Source organism: Plecotus auritus, assembly GCF_963455305.1.
Source record: "Plecotus auritus genome assembly, chromosome: 2".
NCBI classification, from domain to species: Eukaryota; Metazoa; Chordata; class Mammalia; order Chiroptera; family Vespertilionidae; genus Plecotus; species Plecotus auritus.
Window position 1 is genome coordinate 202,132,224 of NC_137771.1, and position 22,305 is coordinate 202,154,528.

Genomic DNA, 22,305 nt, shown 5'->3' on the forward strand with positions numbered 1-22,305 from the left:
AATACTTAATAGACTACAGAATAATATAAATGTTTTTATATGCACTGGGAAAACACAAATTTTGTCTTACTCTATTTATTGTGATAGTCACTTTATTGCAGTGTTCTGAAATCTGACCCACGATATCTCTGAGGTCTGCTTATATTATAGAATCAACATAATTGAAATACTTTCATTTTCCTGTGCTTCACCTTTCAACCTTCTCCTATCAACAAACCCCTGGCAAACATTGATCTGCTTAACATCTCTATATTTTTTGCTTTTTCCAGAATATTGTGTAATTCAAATCACATATCATATACCCTTTTCAGACTGGCTTATTTAAAGGAATAAAGTGGATTTCAGATTCACCCGTGTTTTGCACAGCTTAATTGCTAATTCATTCTATTGCTAAGTAGTATTCCACTGTAAAATGTTTACAACAGTTTGCTTATTTACTATTAACCTATTGAAAGATATCTTAGGTTTTTTTATTTTTTGTTGATTAAAAATAAAGTTGATATAAGCATTCATATGAATAGTTTGTGTGGATATGTTTTCAAATTTGTTGGATACATATCTAGGAATGCCCTTCACATTCACCCACCACTCACTTACTGACTTACACAGAGTAACTTCCAGTTCTGCAAACTCCATTCATAGTAAGAGCCTTATACTATATTATTTTATCACTTATTTCATATTTTTACTTTATGTTTTCCATGTTTAGATATATTTAGATACACAAGGACCTACCATTGTGTAACAATTGCCTACAATATTTGGTATAGTAACATGCCATACAGTTTTGTAGCATAGAATAGGCTATACCATATATAGCCTCTGGGTGTAGTAGGCTATCCCATCTAGGTTTGTATAAGTATACTCTAACTCTATGATGTTCACATAATGACTAAAGTGCCTAATGATGCTTTTCTCAGAACATATATGTGTCATTAAGCAATGGATAACTGCATAGCAATACCCAAGGGACAGAGATGGGAGGCAGAGTAATTTGTAATAGGTAGCATAACTAAGCATGCAACAAGACATGGAGTTTGGATACAGTCCTTAGGTATCAAAGCACATACACTTATCACACAACTCTCTTTCTTGTTCAACTTTCCTTTGTGTACAACAAAAATTATTGCAAAGAAGAAGGTTGATTTGTTCCAAATCACATCAAAATGCATTCAGCTACTTCAGTTGTCACTAATGATGAGATCTATGAAGTCAGCTGAAATTATGGGTTGTAATTTTCCTTCCTCTCAATTCTTCTCTTCACCATCTGGGGAAGGTATAAAGAGAAATTCTCACAAATGTTTGGGTGTTTTTATAGGAGTATGACATTTCCTCCAGGTTGCCTTTCACCAAATTTGATTTATACTCAATTTTAAAATACATTGAGCCTTATTCTCCCCTCACTAGCGGGAGGGAGTAGTTGCCATAAATCCTTGATACTGCAGCTTACACAAAGGAAAAGATTGTCCTGGATTGCATGGCATATATAATACCTAGTCATGGCAGGGAAAATGTGACAGGAGCAAATTCTCTGATGTTCTCTAGGCACAGTAGGTATGGAGCCGGCCTTTCATTATTAAGGTCAAATTAAGCTAATTCAACTATAGCACTAAAATCATACAATTGAGAAACAGTTTTCTTTCCAAAATGTAGTCATAAACAAGACAAATAGAGCATTTTTCTTACCAATGAAATCCAAGTATTATCAATTATAATTTCTTGGAAATAATTATCCTAACAATCATGTAATACACTATTATGACAAATATAATTTTTTCTCATTCATATCAAAGAAATAAACATTCTGGCTTTTCCAAAGCATGTAAAAAATTGAATTTGAAAATAAACTAAAACTGAAATTCAAGTAAGAAACTGAAGTTCTGATATATGGGACTTGGATCATGTTTAAAATATCAATATGTTTTATGGGTAAACACAGAATACATTCAGTAGAAAAATGGGCTGGAGTAGAATGGTCACTTCATGAAAAAAATATGAAAGTATCTGTAAATAATTAAACCTAATTAACCTCAATCAGGAAAATGATAATGTGATAATATGAGAATGGTTAAAATTAAAACAAAATTTAAAATAAAAAAAGTATTGATCCAGTCAATGGCATTTCCTCTATGTATATGAACTGTAATAAGTAACCTCTATCTGTGTTACTTATTAAGTTCCTTCATGCGCTTTGAGTCTATCTTAAAGTAATACACATTTTTTTGAGTTATTTCTTAGATTATCCTAGCCTTCAACATTCACTCTCCTCTAAACACTTGCTACTTTCAATTGCAGTACAATACCTTGTCAATTAATATGCACAATCTTTTATTATAATGAGATTGATTTATGTTGTCCATGAGATTTTATGCTTGTTAAACTATTCAAGATACATCTTGTGTTGCTCTTTTAGCTTCATTAATACAATACTGGGCATAAAATTTTGATTAAGTACATTTTTATTAATTCATATTTATTACTGTATTTAAGCAAATATATTTGGAATTTAAAGTGTATTTTCTCCAAACAAAAAAATAAATAAATAAAATGTATTTTCTTCAGTAAGAGAATTATCTAAACCAGAAAAATATATATATATGTACTTTCCACATGCCATATCAGCCCATTAATTTTATGGATGAGAAATTAGAAATTTAAAGTGATGACTTTGTCCAATATCACGTAGCAAGCAAGTGGCAGAATTATAACTTGGATACAGGCCCACTAATTTTCGACCACTGTTCCATACATTTAACAGATAAATCTAATAAAAAAGAGAATTTGGAAAAAAAAAAAAAAGAACAACTTGATTATGGCTCCAGCAATCAACTTTTGTTTCCTAGAATGACAGCTGCTGTTTAATGTCTATGTCCTTCTTTCTATGATACATGGTGCTGAATGATACTTGCCAAACTTAGTTGATGAATAGAAGTAGTAAATAATACAAAGAAAAATAAAACACAGGAATTGTAATATTTCTCTGTGGAATAATATACATAGCAAAAATTTCTGATTGCCTAAAGGATAATAGATCTTGTAGAGACATCTGGAATGCCAAATGAAGTGCATCTAACAAGAAATAAAGGAAAACAGAGGGGCATTTGTTTTTTCTATTGTATTCCCAAGATCCTGTTTGAACGACCAAGGACACAATAACCTAATCTAATAGCTAAACACTGTAGTAATAAATAAAAAAAAGGAAAATAATTCCTATAATGTAAAGTAGAATATAATCAAAGTTTATGATTAAGGAGAAATTAGTAACGGTAGGATAAAATTCATATGCAATATGTGACATAATTGCCAAAAATATTTTGATTTCCTTACATTTTAATAGTATCTTTGCTATTGTTTACCAAAGTCATGACTATTTAATTTCTTTTTACAGAGAGAGACAGAGAGAGAGAGAGATCGAGAGATTTGTTGTTTCACTTATTTATGCATTCATTGATTTTGTATGTGCCATGACTGGGGATCGAACCTGCAACCTTGGGATATCAAACTATGCTCTAATTAATTGAACTACATGCCAGGGTGGGACTATTTTTTTTTTTTTTTCATTTTCTTTGAATCAGCCATAAACATTGGGAAGTCATTTGGTAAGATCTTAGGGTATTGCTATAGGTGAAATTTTATTCTGAATTACAATAAGTACTTTTTAAATAGTGCATTGTGTAGGAATTCCTATTCTGTCTCCGTTTTGTTTCTAGTAGCCTTTAAAGTCATTATTGTAAGAATTGGCTCAAGAAAAATGGTAGTTAATAATAACAAGTACTAAATTATTAGTTATGAAAAGCAAGTGACTAAAATATAAGAGACGAAATAAATGACATTGAGGCAAGTTGTTTTTTAATGTTTGCAAGGTTTACTTTCTTAATATTGTTTTTTATTAGATGATCAGTCTGAAAAACAAAAACAAAATCTATATTTCAGTGCCACTGTTATGCTCATTCCCCTCTAACTACATCTTCAACATTTACATGTGAGAAAAAAAAAAATAACTGCTAGTGATTACCCTGAGGTTAAACAGAATTATAAGATTTTAAAAAAAGGAGGAGGGGTGGGTTTTGAAAAATATTATAAGAATATAAATTAAACCAGAAGATATAAGCAATTGATTTACAGATTGCTAGATTTAGAATATAATGTATTAAGGGTTTATTCAGTTATAAATCAATTAAATAAATATATACTTGGAGTTTATTGAATATCAGGCTAGTCCAAACTTTATTCTAAAGTCAAGAAAACTTAATTATTAAGTGATTGGACTAAAGTACTCTTCTAATTTTGTAAAATGATGCAAAACATTGCTTTTATAACTAAAATAATAATAATAATAAAAATAAAAAACTAGAGGCCTTGTGCATGAATTTGTGCACCAGTGGGGTCCCTTGACCTAGCCTGTGGGATCGGACTGAAACTGGCTCTCAAATATCCCCTGAGGGGTCCCAGATTGCGAGAGGGCACAGGCCAGGCCAAGGGAACCCACCAGTGCACAATCAGGGCTGGGGAGGGACTTAGGAGTTTGGCCAGACAGGAAGGGACTGTAGGAGGGCTCCAGGGTGTGCCGTCCCATCTTGCTCAGTCCCAATCGGCCTGACCCCAGCAGCAAGCTAACCTACCAGTCAGATTGTCTGCTCCCTAGTGGTCAGTGTATGTCATAGCAAGCAGTTTAGTGGCCTTAACGTATCATTAGCATATTACCCTTTGATTGGTTGAACGGCCAACTGGTCAACCAGACACTTAGCATATTAGGCTTTTATTATATAGGATTAATTTTAAATAAATTTTTAACTCCAAGTTCAGTTTGATTCATAATTCTGGATTAAATATTTGAAAACTAAACATGCTGAAGTAATCATGAAAAGGAGGCCAATCATCAGCATAACCCACTGACTAAATGAAACTAGGGAGTTAAATTGTAACAAATATATACATATGGATTCTAATGGTGGTTTCTAAGCCCCAATGCTTCCTCTCTAAGTTTGCTATTAAGGCTAATTTTCGCAGTATATGAGTGGCACAGTTTAATGTAAATGATTTCCAGCTGCCATTATCAGCAGTTTTAAAGATCTTGCTTATTCAGCAAGTGGTCTTGTTATATAGATATCTAGCACCAAAAGATGGCAAATGTAATTTAAAATTATAATTTAGTGTTTAATTTCTCTTGACACTTTAAAGACTGTATATTTTCCTTATATTCACTACAATAGCTCATGGAAGGCAAAAAACAAAACAAAACAAAACAAAAAAAACACAAAAAACAAACTAACAAAAAAAACCCCACAAACTTTGCTTTGCTCAACAAAGATTTAAAACAAGTTAATTTAGCCCGAATGACATGGATCATTGGTTGAGCATCAACCTATGAACCAGGTCACAGTTGGATTCTCAGTCAGGGCACATGCCTGGTTTGCAGGCTCAATCCCCAGGGTGGGGCATGCAAGAGGCAGCTGATCTATGATTCTCTCTCATTATTGATGTTTCAATCTCTCTCTCCCTCTCCCGTCCTCTCTGAAATCAATAAAAATATTTTAAAACATAAAACAAGTTAATTTAAAAATATATATCTTCATTCAACTGTTGACTTTTTCAGTGATATTGTAGATTTACTTTTTGAAATTGAATTTATTGATTAATAAAATGTTAAAGGTTAAAAGTGTACAATTCTATGATACATCATCTGCCTATTGCATTGTGTGCTCAAATCTCATACATTTAATTGGAATCCATAGATCTTTAGTTGGATTTCCCCAGAAGCAGACCCTGAGGAAAGGAATAGTGAACAAGCAGTGCGTGAAGCAATCCCACAAAGGAGTAGAAGGGAAGTGGGGAATTCTGACAGTAGATAGAAGGAAAGAAATAAACAATGTATTATAGAATAGAGCCCATTTTGGACATCTAGAACTCAGGGAAACAGTGTAGAACACACTTGAAAATTTTCTTAAACAAAGAGAAAACATAGGCAAGATTGTTGTCTGGCAGTGAGATTATGTGGGAATTACTTGTAAATCTGGACAAGACGTTTGAAGAGTGGGTATGTAATATTTCTTGCAGAGATCAGATTTATTAACAGATGGATTAATAAAGCCAATCTGAAGTCATTAATAATGACTATGTGGAGTGATATAATATTGAAAGCTAACTTTTTTTTAGTATGTGACATATAATTTTAATTTTTCTGGATGTCATTGAACTATCATAAACAAGCCACCGATTATAGTGATACACATATGACTCATTCATAGTTTATGGATTCTCATAATAATAGTTTCTATATCAGCAATAACTTTCACTTTAACATTTTAATTTCATCATATATTCAGCATATTTTAGTTTGAGAATCTTCTATCCCTTAAACAGGAAATTAACTTTCCAGCTTTCATGAATTTAACAAATGTTTATTTCTCCTAATGAATAGTTATTCTTTCATAGCGACCGACCATTGTGTACTGTTTCCTCTTTTTTCTCTAGCTATTTAGGATTATCTTCTCTTTTTTTTTCCCTTTATTAACTTGTTGGACCAAAAGGAATATAAAAATAGTAAATGAAATTTCATCAGGAAGTAGTATTGTATGACTTTCCTAATAAAAGTTGAATGAGAACAAGACTTAACTCTTAAGTTTCTAAGAAATATTTCACTGGATTTTCTATAACTATCAAGTTTATTGTTAGCTCAGGCTAGACTTTAAGTTTTTGATATTTGTGTTTAGACATGTGTGACTGTTTTCAACAATATGAAAAGCTCATCGTTTAGTTCAGACAGAAAATGTTAAGTACAACTTCATCTTGAACTACTTTTTCTTCTCAGTTAATATTATCATTCTTTTACTACTCTTTTCTGATTCATTAGCTTTCTAAGTATAATAAAAGCAGAGATATAACTAAACCTTCCTCTTACATATCTCAGAAATCTTTTATATTTTTAATTTTTAGTTTTCATCTTAATTTCTGCTTGAATTTTAATCAGATTTCTTCAAAATGAATATCCCAAAAACATTCCATGATAAACCTTTCTTCAAAATCAGGAATTTACAGGGCATTTTATTTTCTTTATAATGGCTTTGCTTTATATACACAAGTATGTGTAAACAGATAGACCCTAACCATGAACCTAGATATGAGTAAATGTATTTTGTTCCTGTACAGATCAAGAAATTTATCTTTATTTCTTTTTCTCTGCTTCACTTGTTTTCACAATCAATAAAGTATATAAAAGTATTCACAAAGGTTGGAGGGAACACAGTGGAATGAATTGTGTTGATTCCTACGGTTTCCCATTTATTCAAACAGAAAAGTCTTACCACCATCGGGCTTTTGTTGTGAGACCACGGAGGCAGTCTGTGAATGGCACTGAAGCCCAAGAGGCAGTAAGGGTCTCTCTTTTGTTGTTATTAAAAGAATTCTGGTTAAGGTGTCTGCATAATTTGGAACATTCAGGGTGATTACATGCAGGAAACAAACTGAGAAACTACAAGGTTATACATTTATGCATTGAGCCCATGAAATAGTATATAAAGCTGTTGAATTAAAAACTCTAACTACTAACCTCATGAAGCTCTCCTTTTGTGCCAGGTATTGAGGTAAGTACTTTTATTCTATTTTTTAAATTGAATTTACCTCAAAATCGTATTAGAAACATTGTATTGCAATTTTACAGTTAAAAAAGTGCAACACTGAGAAAGTAAACAAGGTGTTCAAACTTTCAATTGTTGCAGCAGAAATTCAAATCCAGATTTATATGGTTATGGAACAGATACTGCCACATTTCCATCTCATTTCACTCTTTTTGGATATTTTAAAAAGGGAATTGTATCCCTAACCAGTTTGGCTCAGTAGCTAGAGTGTCGGCCTGTGGACTCAAGGGTCCCAGGTTCGATTCCAGTCAAGGGCATGCACCTTGGTTGCAGGCACATACCCAGTAGGGAGTGTGCAGGAGGCAGCTGATTGATATTTCTTACTCTCTATCCCTCTCCCTTCCTCTCTGTAAAAAAAATCAATAAAATATATTTTAAAAAAAGGAATTGTAAAGAAAAAGTTAAAATAAGGTAAAATATAACATTTTAACATACTACAATTATTCTTATACTGTTTTCTAAGTATTATATACAATGGGATACTACTTAGAAAAAATGAAACAATGTCATTTTCAGCAAAATGAATGGACCTTGAGAATATCATGCTAAATAAAATGTCATACAGAAGAAATTAAGAATCATATGATTCCACTCATATATGGTATATAAAGCTGAAACTCATATATACAAATAACAATATAGTGGTTACCAGAGGGAAGGGTGCTGGAAGCCAATTCCAGCATGTCATAATTACAAGAATTTCATCAAAAGGTTGATGGAACTTGGGGACTCAACAAGGGCTGAGTCACATATGTAATCACCTGTTGGAATGGCTAAAGGCATTTCCCCCAAACCTGAATATGATGATTGTTTGTTGCCAGACAGCTCAGGGAATCTCAATCTACATGTTATTGCCTCCTGTTGACCAAACACCTGAACAGCCGTAGGCTATTCCCCAATCTGACAATGCTTCTGTACCCTACCCTTTGAAGTGTATTATCTCCACCTTGCCTTAGGACAAATTGTGTTAATAAAAAGCAAGGGTCCTGAGACAAGGAGAACTTTAGCTGAAGCTCCTCTGACCCCCAATGCCTTTCAAAATTATAAATCGTCTTTGGACTCTTATTTAATCTACACACAGCCTTTCTCCAGATTGCTGAACCCTTTGCAATGCTGGAACAAGAACCCTGGCAGAAGGGAATAAAGGAAGTAAAATATATGGTGATGGAAGATGATTTAATTTCAGGTGGCGGGCACACAATGCAATGTACAGATCACATATCATAGAAATGTACACTTGAAACTTATATGATCCTATTAACCAATTACACCCCAGTAAATTTAATAACAAAAGAACTGGAACTATAAAGCATTGGTAGAACATTAGCTAAAAAGAAAGAAAAAAGCAAACAAAGAAACAAACTTTCTGTTGGTTCTTCTCTGTCATTTTTCTCAATCATATACCAACACAAAGATGGTAAAGCAATGGGATACTACTTAGAAAAAAAATGAAACAATGTAATTTTCAACAAAATGAATGGACCTTGAGAATATCATACTAAATAAAATGTCATACAGAAAAAATTAAGAATTATTTATGGTTACTTTCTCTTACCTTGAATTTCTTGTCTCCTGTTTTCCCCACCTGTCCTGATCCTTATCCTTATGGGATGCTAATGCCAACCATCACTGTAGATAAAATTTTTAATACTTTTTAGATTATTGTAAAGTATCCTTGAATAAACTTTTTTTGCCCATCCCCTCTTTCTCCCTACCTCTATCCATATCCTCCCTTCCTTTTTTTCTATGTGGTTCAGAGAAATTCCTCAGTTCTAAGATTTATTTTAATTCAAATAGTCAACAACTCTAACCTAAATCTGTAGTCAGTGAGTCCTGAATGTGTGCTCTTTTTTAATACTTTTGATGCTTTTTAGACTAATAGCATTTATCATCTGTCATTCGAATCCTAGTTTTCTTCTGTCTGGCCTTCTTAAAGGCATCCCAAGCACTTGACTGTATGCATATGGTGTTTTAATACAATTTGTAAGTAAATGCATTTATAAAACTAAAAATTTTGTAACACATAGTATATTTGTGTGTGTATTCACTTTATTGTGTCAGCTTTGTCTTAATAATACCATATAATGTAGTTAGGTGGACAAAATCCCAAGGTAAGAGAAACCGGTATTACTAAATTCTGTGTGTCTATGCCTTCTGAGATCATATCAAAATATCCTGTATACATAAAGGAATGTCTGAGTTGTTGTATAACTTGTAAATTATAAGTATTTCTTTTTGTAGTTGTTATATATGAGAGAAAGATAAAATTGAAAGAAATATTATATATTCAGTATTTGTTCTCGATTTTGTCATGCAGTACACATGTGTAAGTACTAGTAATAAAACATTTATTCTTCTTCAACTTCTGTAACTCTGCATCAATTATTTTTCTCTGTTTTGTATTCTTATGATTTCAATTCAATGAGGCTAACCTATTTTCAATGCAAACTTAGTTTTTGTCTAATTATAGATATTTCAGAATGACCAGAAAAGTCAGATGATACTTCAAATTCATAAAAGTATTATAAAACTCATTTTCTAATCTGAAAAGCTTTTTATAGTCAACAACTTCTTTATCTTAATTAATTTAATTGAGAGAGAAAATGACTTTATATTTGTGGTGTTTTTGACATTGGTGGGAAGCTAATTCCAGGTCATAATGTTAAACAATAACAATAAAAGTATATTTGGGAAAATAAGTGAATGGCTCAACTTTAGTTGTATATAGAAGAATAGCATAAATTGATGCCTTGAAGATATTGCTAGATCTCTATACTGCAAATCAAGATGTTTAATTAATTTAAAAAATTCTGTATCATATTATTCTTACTCTAGTGAAGCTATATAATTTCAATAGGAATTACATTAAATAATATTAATATACTAGAGGCCTGGTGCATGAAAATTCATGTACTAGAGGGGGGTCCCTCAGCCCGGCCTGCCTCCTCTCACAGTCTGGGAGCCCTCAGGGGTGGGAGACGACCTGGTGATCAGGGGAAGGCGACGCCCCATCACACCTCTGCTGCTGCCACTGCCAGCAGTGCAAGCCTCGGTCAGCCCTGGTAACCTCAGCCTCGGGAGGCCCTAGGCAGCTAGGCAGCCGCCATCCAAGGCTTGCCTGCGCCTTGGGCCGGCCCTGGGTGGCTGGGTGGCTGAGGGGACAGGGGGACTCCGGAGGCAGGTGTGCGGAGTGGCTGGGCAGCTGAGGGGCCTGGGCACTGCCATCTTGTGGCTGTGGGCACCACCATCTTTGAGGGCAGGGCAGTCAATTAGCATATTCCCTCCTTATTGGCTGTGGGCACCACCATCTTTGTGATGGTGTAAGGGTCAATTAGCATATTCCCTCTTTATTAGATAGGATTCCATGATTTTGATTTAGCTTCTTTTCTATATAATTTGACTTGTTTTTAAATCCTCACCCAGAGGATATGTTTATTGATTTTTTCCTCTTATTAGAAATGCAAATGAGACCATTTTAAATAGACTTTAATAGGTAGATTTCTAATAAAAGGAAACTATTTTCAGTGCACATAGACAAATGTGCTAGATTAATGCATCCTCTTACCCATCTGTGTAAGTGTACAGCATATGTAAAAAAATTTTGTTGTGGTTGATTATAAGAGTTTCATATCTATGGTGACAGTAAAGCTAGAATTCCCCAGATTGCCAGAGTCATTTCAGTAGTTAATTTGCTTTTATTGACTTCCAGGGTTTCCTACTGAGAAATTTTCTGGCTGCTGTTCTTAAAATTATAGTAAATATCTTCATTTTTGTTCATCCCCCCTTGGGATTTGTCAATGTGTTACATTTCTCATAAACACAATATTTCATTCAAAACTTCCAACATTCTCGATGCATTTTTGTTAGTTATCCATGGACTGAACTCACCTGAGACAAACTACATATAAATATGCAATATTATTTGCATATATGCGATAAATATTTAGAAAATAACTGACCTATTTCAATATTGAAAAACTTGAACTATAGTAGAATATTGGAATCAATTTCAAAATCTCATTTATAGTATATAAATTAGTTAATTACAAATACATATATATTTAAAAGCGGATTTGATAATTATCATTTTCTTTTGTTGGCTTCTCTATGAAAATAAAAGGCTCTACACACTAGATTAAGGGCCGCCATCGCCTTATTATTGACCACTAAAACCAGACTGCTGTTTCTGCCACTAAGAACTACAGTGAGTAGAGGTGAAAGAAATTGTAACAAAATCAACAATGAAAAAGATCAGATAAAGGGAGAAAGGCAGTCAAAACAGCACTTAAGTTAGATAGCCATCTCTAAAATGATATTTTATAAATGCCTCATTAGCAAATATTTGAAAATCAAATATTTTTATATTTGTTACATTTTATTGACAAACCTAATGTAAAGCAATTTAGAAGAAATTAGCACTATTCAAGTTATAATCATAATGCTGTCTCTTTCCAGTGCAGACTTCAAATTTTGGAATAGACTATGTGAGACACATGATTAGAGAAAGTGGATCTTCTCCAGAATTTCAACTGACACTTCAAATCACTGTAATTCTCTCTCTTTTCATTTGTGTAAGCAACAATGATTAAAAGTAATAGGACAGACTTCCACTTCTGATAAGATGTAGTAGTAGATACCATTTTCCTCTATTTTTTCAGGAATAATTGCAACTTAACAAAGCTAAAAAGGCTCTGACAAGGAGTCAGACTGGCACACAAGGGATAATTTGATGTGAGATCCCTGGTTTTCTTTATACCTTATACGTCTCAGAGTTGGAGCTGAAGAAGCCAGCCACTTGGAAAGAGCAATGGAGGAAATAAAAAAAAAAGGAGGGGTGGGGCAGCCAAAAGCCTGTTCTGTCTAGTCTAGGAAACAGGAAATGTGAAGTCTATTATGAGAGAAAATTTTAAGAAAATAATTGCCCTATTTCAATATTGAATATTGAACTATAGTAGGATATTGGAATACATTTCAAAATCTCATTTACAGTATATCAATTACTTAATTACAACCATTATAATGTTTCCCTCTATAACCATAATTCCCTCCATACCAATACTTACTTTAGTTTGTTTGACAATTTTTTTTGTACTAGTAATAAAACATTTACTAGTATTATTTTACCTAGTAATATGATATTAATTTTCTAAAGCAATTCCTCCATTTCAATGTTTCTTTATGGTTGACAGGTATTTCTGCCACTGACACTTCATTTCTCTAGGATCAACAACTTGTAGGAAAAAAAAGAACATTATTCTCTCTGCACTATCAGGTGCAAAAGTAAGATGTTAAATGCAGCAAACACTTCTCTACCCTTAATGTAATTAAAATTCTGAATGTCAATTCATATAAATATCCCTTGGATTATTATTTTACTACCAAAGGTATCTCTCAATTACATATTTAGCCTTTTAACTCTATAGAAATGTAATAGAAGCAGCTCATTTGGAAAATATTGTAGTAAGATCTCTTGCTATTATTGCAATATCCATAATACATAAGACATAAGAATGATATATAAGAAAGCAAGTTTAAGTTTATTTTGATTCACTCATTTTAAACATTTCTGGAATTTATTTCGACTTAATCATTTGAGGAGAATTAACAAAAACTGCTGGACACAATCAAATGATTGTCGAATTATTTTTCTGTTTAGCAAGTTTTTTTTAACTTCTGTATTTTTAAAAGTTTCCAAAATATAAAAATAGAGACACACCCTATTTCAGCCCCAAAATTCAACAGTTATCAACATTCTGTCATGTGTGCTTAATTACTTCCTTTTTTCCTTCCTTTCTTCCCTGCCTCCCTTCCTCCCTTCTTTCCTTGAATTTTCTTTTAATTGCAAAATGGCTACACAGTCTTCACTCCTTTTATATGCCCCATTTTGCAATTTGATTTTGCAGCTCCTCCAAACAAGAGGTGGAGTGTATTTCTCCACACCTTGAATCTGGGCTTGGCCAGTGACTTCCTCTTCCCAATGGACATCAGCAAACATAATAACCAGCAGAGTCTTTAAAAGAACTTACATATTGCCCTAACTGGTTTGGCTCAGTGGATAGAGTGTCGGCCTGCGGACTGAAGGGTCTCAGGTTCGATTCCGCTCAAGGGCATGTACCTTGGTTGTGGGCACATCCCCAGTAGGGGGTGTGCAGGAGGCAGCTGATCGATGTTTCTCTCTCATCGATGTTTCTAACTCTCTAGCCCTCTCCCTTCCTCTCTGTAAAAAATCAATAAAATATATTTTGTTTTTTAAAAAAAGAGAACTTACATACTGGTTTTGTCTTATTTTGCTGTATTTGGAACTCTGAGACCAACCAATGAACAAAACTGAGCTAGATTGGTGAGTTGGCCGACAGGAACAGCACAGCTGATCTACAAAATTGTGACCAAATCAATAAACTGTTGTTTTTGACTATTAAACTAAAATATCCTTCCTTCTTCCTTGCTTTTTTTTTCCTTATATTGTTTATCCTTCTGTTCTTGTTTCCTATCTATATTGCTGTAATATATATATTTTTAAACTTCTTATCATGTCATTTTTCTCATAAGTGCTTCTGTGCATATATTAATAACAAGGACATTTTAACAACAGTACAGTAATCTCAATATTAACAGTAATTCTCTAACAACTTATATGAAATCAATATTTAATGCTCCCCAATGGTCCCATATTATTTTATTGCTATTTAATTTATTAATAAATTAATTATAAGATAGTGTTTTCAATAATAAATTGATTTGGAAAAGTAACCACTCTAGCTAGGTCATATCTCCAATGTCTCCATTGCACTTTATTACTTCCGAAATCTTTCTTCATATCTAACCCATCAGAAGCTGTTTTTATTATTCCTTTTAGGGTCTCTGTCCTTATAAATGTGCAAGTCAGAATTCAGGCAAGCACTTGAGGGGAAACCTTAAGCAGATAACCAGGGCTCTTTCTCTGCTGTTCCCTGCTTCTCTCCTCTCTGGACCTTGCCCTACAAATTCCAGCCCACTTAGCAAAACAGCCCCTCTCCTTTAAGGTCTGCTTCCCTGCGTGGCAATTTGGAAAGTCCACACTGGGAGGCCAAAGCATGGATTCTGGTCCATGCTCAAGAATAATGTTATAAACTCTCTTCAAGGTTGTTTGTTCTTTGTTTTACTACCAAATGTGTAGGTCAAGGGCCTTTGGTTGTTACTGTGTGTGTGTCAAGAGGTAATATCCTCTCACCTGTAGCTGCTGTCAGGCCTCTGAGTTTCCACTATGTGCTTTTCTGGTCATATATAGCCAAGTCCCAACACTGTACAAGTATATACAGTTTGCATGCATACATATATTACATGTTCATCTATAAAAATATTTGCTTTAATTTTATTTAAAATTATGAACTCATTAGTTAACAATGGATTAGTTTAGAAAGAATCAGTGTGAGTTAGTATGTTTAATGTACATCTTACCTAATAATAGAGAAACATGTAAACTGACTGTACCTCCTACACCCACAGCCAATCAGAGTGAGTATGCAAATTAACCCAACAAAGATGGTGGTTAATTTGCATACATACCTGGGTCCCAGGAACCTCCTTGGCACCCAGGTCACTCCCAGCCGGCCATGGGATGGCGGTGGGGGGGGGGGGAAGGGGCCAAGCCTGCAACCAAAGGCAGACCATCCTGAAGTCAGCGCTGGGTTGCCCAGCTGTAGCCTGGTGACCCAGCACTGACTGCTCAGGTGGCTGAGACCCAGAAACTGAGTCAGGGTCTGATCTGCAGCCTCAGTGGAAGCTGTTGATCAGTGTACTTACCTCTCTCTTTCTGATCTTCACCAGCAGCCAGGCTTTTCTTTCTCTACCGGCCTCTGTGAGGGCTGCTGTTAAGCCCCACCTCTTTGATCAGGCCCAGAGATAGGCTTGGAGATGCTGACTGGCATAGGAACCAACCAATCAGAACCAAAGGTGGGTGCTATTGGTAGCCAATGGCTATCTACGAGGTGGAGCTTTTGATACTGACTGGCATAGGAACCGACCAATGAGAACCAAATTGGCCAGCAGAGGAGGGCAGTTGGGGGCAACATCAGGCCTGCAGGAGCGGGCAGTTAAGGGTGATCAGGTTGGCAGGCAGAGGCAGTTAGAGGCAATCAGGCAGGCAGGCAGGCGAATGGTAGGGAGCCAGCAGTCCTGGATTGTCAGAGGGATGTCTGACTGGCTGTTTAGGCCTGATCCTGATGGGATCAGGCCTAAAATGGCAGTCGGACATTCCATAAGGGGTCCCCAATTGGAGAAGGTGCAGGCTGAGTTGAGGGATCCCCCCCTCCATGCATGAATTTCATGCACCAGGCCTCTAGTATATTATAATTACTAGAGGCCTGGTGCATGAAATTCATGCACGGGGTAGGGGGGGTTGTGTGTCCCTCAGCCCAGCCAGCACCCTCTCCAATCTGGAACCCCTTGAGGGATGTCCAACTGCCTGTTTAGGCCCGATCCCACCAGGATCAGGCCTAAACGGCCAGTCAGACATCCCTCTGACAATTCAGGACGCCTGGCTCTCAACCATTCACCTGCCTGCCTGCCTGATTGCCCCAAACCGCTTCTGCCTGCCAGCCTGATCACCCCCTAACCACTCCCCTGCCAGCCTGATCGACACCTAACTGCTCCGCTGCCGGCCTGATTGCCCCTAACTGCCCTCCCCTGCAGGCCTGGTCACCCCTAACTGCCCTCCCCTGCCAGCCTGTTCACCCCTAATTTTCCTCCCCTGTAGGCCTGGTCGCCCCCAACTGCCCTCCCCTGCTGGTGTGGTCACCCCTAACTGGCCTCCCTTGCCAGCCTGGTTGCACCTAACGGCCCTCCCCTGCTGTCCTGGTCACCCCCAAATGCCCTCCCCTGCAGGTCTGGTCCACCCCAACTGCCCTCCCCTGCAGGCCTGGGTCCCCCCCAACTGCCCTCCCCTGCTGGCATGATCACCCACAACTGCCCTCCCTTGCTGGCCATCTTGTGGTGGCCATCTTGTGTCCACATGGGGGCAGCCATCTTTGACCACATGGGAGCGGCCATCTTGTGTGTTGGAGTGATGGTTAATTTGCATATTACCTCTTTATTATATAGGATTTTAACTACTGTACTAGAGCCAAAATCAATATATTTTACAATAAGAAATTAAGACAAATGAATGAATTACTATTCTGGAACCTTAGCCATAAACATGTAGATTAGTATATTTGTGGGAAAATTTATAAACAAAACCATGGATTAATAATTATCACACTGTGAAGGGCAGATTGACCTAGTTCACATTTGAGTTTCAACTTTATCACTAAATATTTTCTAAATTAGATGTATATACGCAGGGAAAAATGACTCTATGAAATAGTTTATAAGAGATCCGTAGCTTAATATAAAATATTAACCATTTGTTAAATACATTTTTAGTTTTAATATTCAATATGTATAAAAAAATCCATCTCAATAGAGTGAATTCTCAATTATTCATAGAATTAAGATTTGAGAATAAGAGTAAGATATTGAAATATTTTAATTGCTAAGCCAAATTCTGGATATCTAATTGCTAAATACACATCTGGATTTTCATTTTAGAAAATGTTCCTTTATGATTAAACCTAATAATATTTGTTTATTCTGTGTGCAATTAACTAATGTCAGAATTAAACATTTTTATATGATGCTGGGGAACCACCATAGATAGATTGAGCAAACTAATTTCCTTAATGGAATTGCTCAAATATAAAATAAGCAAACATTTCAAATTTTTCAAATAATATATTAGTGTGAACAATAGCACACATATAGCTATTATTCCTCCTGTAATGGGCTCAATTGCACCTCTCCCCCACAAAAATTCATATGTTCAAATCCTAACTTCCAGAACTTCAGAATATGACCCTATTTGGAGATGAGATTTTTAATGTAGTAATTAAGTGAAAATGAAGCCAATAGACTGAGCAGTAAATCAATCTGGTGTCCTTATGAGATTAAGAAGTTAGGACAGTCAGAAAGAGACATCAGAACACATGTACTCAGAGGGATAAGAAGTAGCAAGAAGGCCATCATCTGCAAATAAAAGGAAGAAGCCTCAGAAGAAATCAGCACTGCCGCCAGTAGATTGCTGTTTGACTTCCAGACTCCAGAACTGTCAGAAAATAAATTTCTGTGGTTTAAACCACCTATTCCGTACTATTTAGTTTTGGCAGCCCTACCAATCTAGTATGTCTCCTTATACTGTTATTGTAAATATGAGCTTTTCTACTAAAAAGTGTTGCAATTTATAGAAGAGAAATATTATAATACCTATAGATTAGGATGTATTGGATATGAAAGTATGAAGACATTGAGAGAGAATACATCTGGAAATATAGTATAATGGCTTATGAGATTTTAAGTGCTCTCGTTATACAAAATACAGGTCTTCTGCATCCCATCCTTAGGTATGTCCATTTTTTTTCAATTTTATTTTTTAAATTTATCTTTACTGTTGAAATTTTACAGTTGTCCCCTTTCTTATCCCATTGACCCCCTCTACCCTATCCCCGCAACCCCCACAGGCTTTCACACTCTATTGTCTGTGCCCGTGGGTTATGTATATATGCATATAAATTCTTTGGTTAATCTCTCCACAGCCCCCAACACCCCACCTTTCCTCTGATATTCCTCAGTCTGTTCCATGCTTCTATGTCTCTGGATCTAGGGTAAGGGAAACAAAGGAGAAAATAAACAAATGGGACTACATCAAAATAAAAAGCTTCTGCACAGCCAAAGAAACCATCAACAAAATGAAAAGGGAGCCCACTGTATGAGAGAACATATTTTCCAAGGATATATTTGATAAGGGTTTAATTTTCAAAATATATAAAGAATTCATACAACTTAACAAAAGGAAGGTAGACAATCCAATTAAAAAATGGACAAAGGACCTAAATAGACAGTTCTCCAAATTGCCATACAGATGGCCAAGAGACATATGAAAAATGCTCAAAGTCACTAGTCATCAGAGAGATGCAAGTTAAATGATGATGTGGTACCATCTCACACCTGTCAGAAAGGCTATCATCAACAAATCAACAAATGACAAGTCCTGGCAAGGATGTGGAGAAAAGGGAACCTTACTCCACTGCTGGTGAAAAAGCTGACTGGTGCAGCCATTATGGTATACAGTATGGAATTTCCTCATAAAATTAAAAATGGAACTGCCATTTGACCCAGTGACTCCTCTTTGAGGAATATATCCTAAGAACCTGAAACACTAATCAGAAAGAATTTAGGCACCTCTATATTCATAGCTGCATTATTTACAATAGCTAAGATTTGGAAACAGCCTCAGTGCCCATCAGCAGATGAATGGATTAAAAAGCAGTGGTACATCTATACAATGGAATACTACTCAGCTATAAAAAAGAAAGAACTTTTACCATTTGCAACAGCATGGATGGAACTAGAGAGTATTATGCTAAGCAAAATAAGCCAGTCAAAGAAAGATAAGAATCACATGATCTCATTAATATGTGGAATCTAATAAACAACATGAACTGATGCACAAAAAAGACCCAGAGACATAAAACATGAAACAGACTGTCAAATCTCAGAGTGAATGCAGGGGAGAGTAGAAGGGGGTGATATCAACCAATGAACTCATACCCAGTGGTCGGCAAACTCATTAGTCAACAGAGCCAAATATCAATAGTACAAGAATTGAAATTTCTTTTGAGAGCCAAATTTTTTAAACTTAAACTTCTTCTAATGCCACTTCTTCAAAATATACCCGCCCAGGCTGTCGTATTTTGTGGAAGAGCCACACTCAAGGGGCCAAAGAGCCGCATGTGGCTCGCGAGCCGCAGTTTGCCAAATACGGGCCTGACCCATGGATATAGACAATAGTGTGGTGAAGGCTTGGGGGCAAGGAAATTGGAGAGGGCAATGGGGGGAAAAAGGACATATGTAATACTTTCAACAATAAAGATTTATTAAATTAAATAAATAAAAGCAAAAAATTGCTCTCATCCATTCAGCTGCTCTAATGTGGCTTCAAAAAAGCAAAATAGGACTTTATTTTATGGACCAAGAAAAGTTTAATGAAATCATCAAAAACATCAATAATTGGAAAACTTTAAAAATTAACATTCATATTGCATATTATTTTCTAACATTGGTTCACAAAAAACTATTCCATCCGTGATTTTTGTCCACTTTTTAAATAAGTTTTATATTTCTTACTACTGAGTTTCAAGCTTGTTTAAAATAATTCTGGATACAAATTCTTTGTCAGATAAAATATTTATAAATATGTCCCATGCTTAGCTTATATTTTTAACTAACAATGTCTTTCACATGGAAAATTTTAAAAATATTATAAAGTGCAATTTACATTTTTTTTCTTCTATAGATTTCGCTGTTAGTATCATGTCCAAGAGCTCTTTCTTAACTCCCAGGCATGAAGGCATTATGAGTGAAATAAGCCAGTTTCAAAAGGTTACTTATTGAATAATTCCTTTTATGTGACCTTCGTGATAAGATAGAACTATGGAGATCAGAGAAAAGATCATTGGTTGCCAGCGGTGGGGAGTAGTGTGATAACGAAAGCGTGGCATGAGGAGTTTTGTGGGGTGTTGGTTAAGACTCAGGCAACTGCGATTTTCCCAAAAATGTCAGTTTTATGATATGTTAAATGAAAACACAAAAATACATGAATAAAACCAAAAATGAAATAGTAAGTTTACCATAACATAAGTGTAAAACTCATGAGTGACAATAATGAACAAGAAGGCACAGTGATGATAAATTAAAATCAAATTGCTATGGTCACATAATCAAACTAGAGCACCAATTAAGACAGTTTTTAACCTCTGAGCTTTGTTGGGCTTATATATTCATAAGTTATATCATAAATTTATTCAATTAACATATATAATGTTAATACTAAACACTTTTTATTGCCTTTCCAAATGTAGCTAATAAAAATATTCATAGAGCAGAAGGCAGTACTAGTATTAGACTTTTTCAATTGTTTTATTTAAGAAACAACAATAAGAATAAGCACTCAAGATTATAAATAGAAAGGAAATATATCCTAAAAAATGTTAGCTGAGACATAACCATCCCAAACAACAGTTATTAAATATTCAGGACTTATTCCCTTTGGTTATTTCATAATTGTCTAGAAATCAAACTTATTTTTAAGCAAGACCTAAGAGAACCATTCTTTATGAAGGTACATTAAGGTATGTTGAAGATCATTGCTGTATACATAGTATACATAGATTCTTGGGAGAGAGAATGGCACAGTCAACAATTATTTATTTGTTTCTTTGTCTAGTTATTTACTTATTCAATTCAGATTGAACTAATAATTAGTTCAGTAGAGATTAGGCCTAAAATTATTTTTTCTTACTGCCATTATATCTTTTTATAATTGAACTTATTAGGGTAACTTTGATTAAAAAACTATATTGGTTTCAGGGTTACAATTTTATAATATCCTATCTAATAAAGAGGGAATATGCTAATTGACCCTCACACCATCGCAAAGATGGTGGTGCCCGCAGCCAATAAGGAGGGAATATGCTAATTGACTGTCACGCCTTCAAAAGATGGCGACACCCACAGCCACAAGATGGCAGCGCCAGTCCTCTCAGCCCCCAGCCACCCAGGGCTGGCTTGAGGCACAAGCAAGCCTCAGATGTCAGCCTTCCAGCCGCCCAGGGATGGCCCGAGGTGCAGGCAAGCCTTGGATGGTGGCTGCCCAGCCGCCCAGGGCCACCCGAGGCTCAGGTAACCAGGGCCGGCCGAGGCTTGTGCTGCTAGCAGTGGCAGCAGCAGAGGTGTGATGGGGTGTCGCCTTTCCCTGATCACCGGGTCGCCTCCCACCCCTGAGGGCTCCAGACTGTGAGAGGGGGCAGGCCGGGCTAATGACTCCCCCCATCCAGTGCATGAATTTTTATGCACCAGGCCTCTAGTATCATCTATATATTGTATTGTGTGTTCACCACCTCAAGCCAAGACTCCTTTCATCACTATTTATTGCCCTTTTTACCCTCTCCTACCACTTCCCACCCACCTTTCTCTCCAGTAACTATCATACTGTTGTCTGTCTATGAGGTTTTGTGTGTGTGTATGTTTTGGTTTTAAGAAATAATGAGGTCAGTGAATCTGTGCAGATTGTTAATGAATTCTCCTTTAAAGAGTACGCAAACTCCTCTCCTTTGATTTTTTTTTTCCAGTTGCCACTAGGTTGTTGCTATAAATAAGAAGATATTTTTACTAAGGACTCTTCTCAATATTTAAAGTTAAAAACTAAAGCTGTATTCTTCACATTAATGAAAAAAAAGTAGATGCAAAAGCTTCAGGGATAAAATAAATGAAAGGAAGAAAAAGTTTCATTTGGCAGATGGTTAATAATGTGAATTGTTTTGAAATCATCAGGATAAGCAATAATATAAAAATAGGCTGCTAATTAATAAGGAGGGACTAGAAATTAATGAGTCTGAAATGGCTGAGTTACTGAAACTATTTATACAACTCATTTTTAATAAGAAAAATGAGAGAAATTGTAAGAATACTGATGATTTTGCAAAAATTGCTATTGAGAAAACACAGGGAAAGGAATACTTAAATATTTGACCATACCAAAATAAGCAAATTGTATGACCTGTTTCCAAGAGCACAGAGCCAGTTAATTGCATTATAT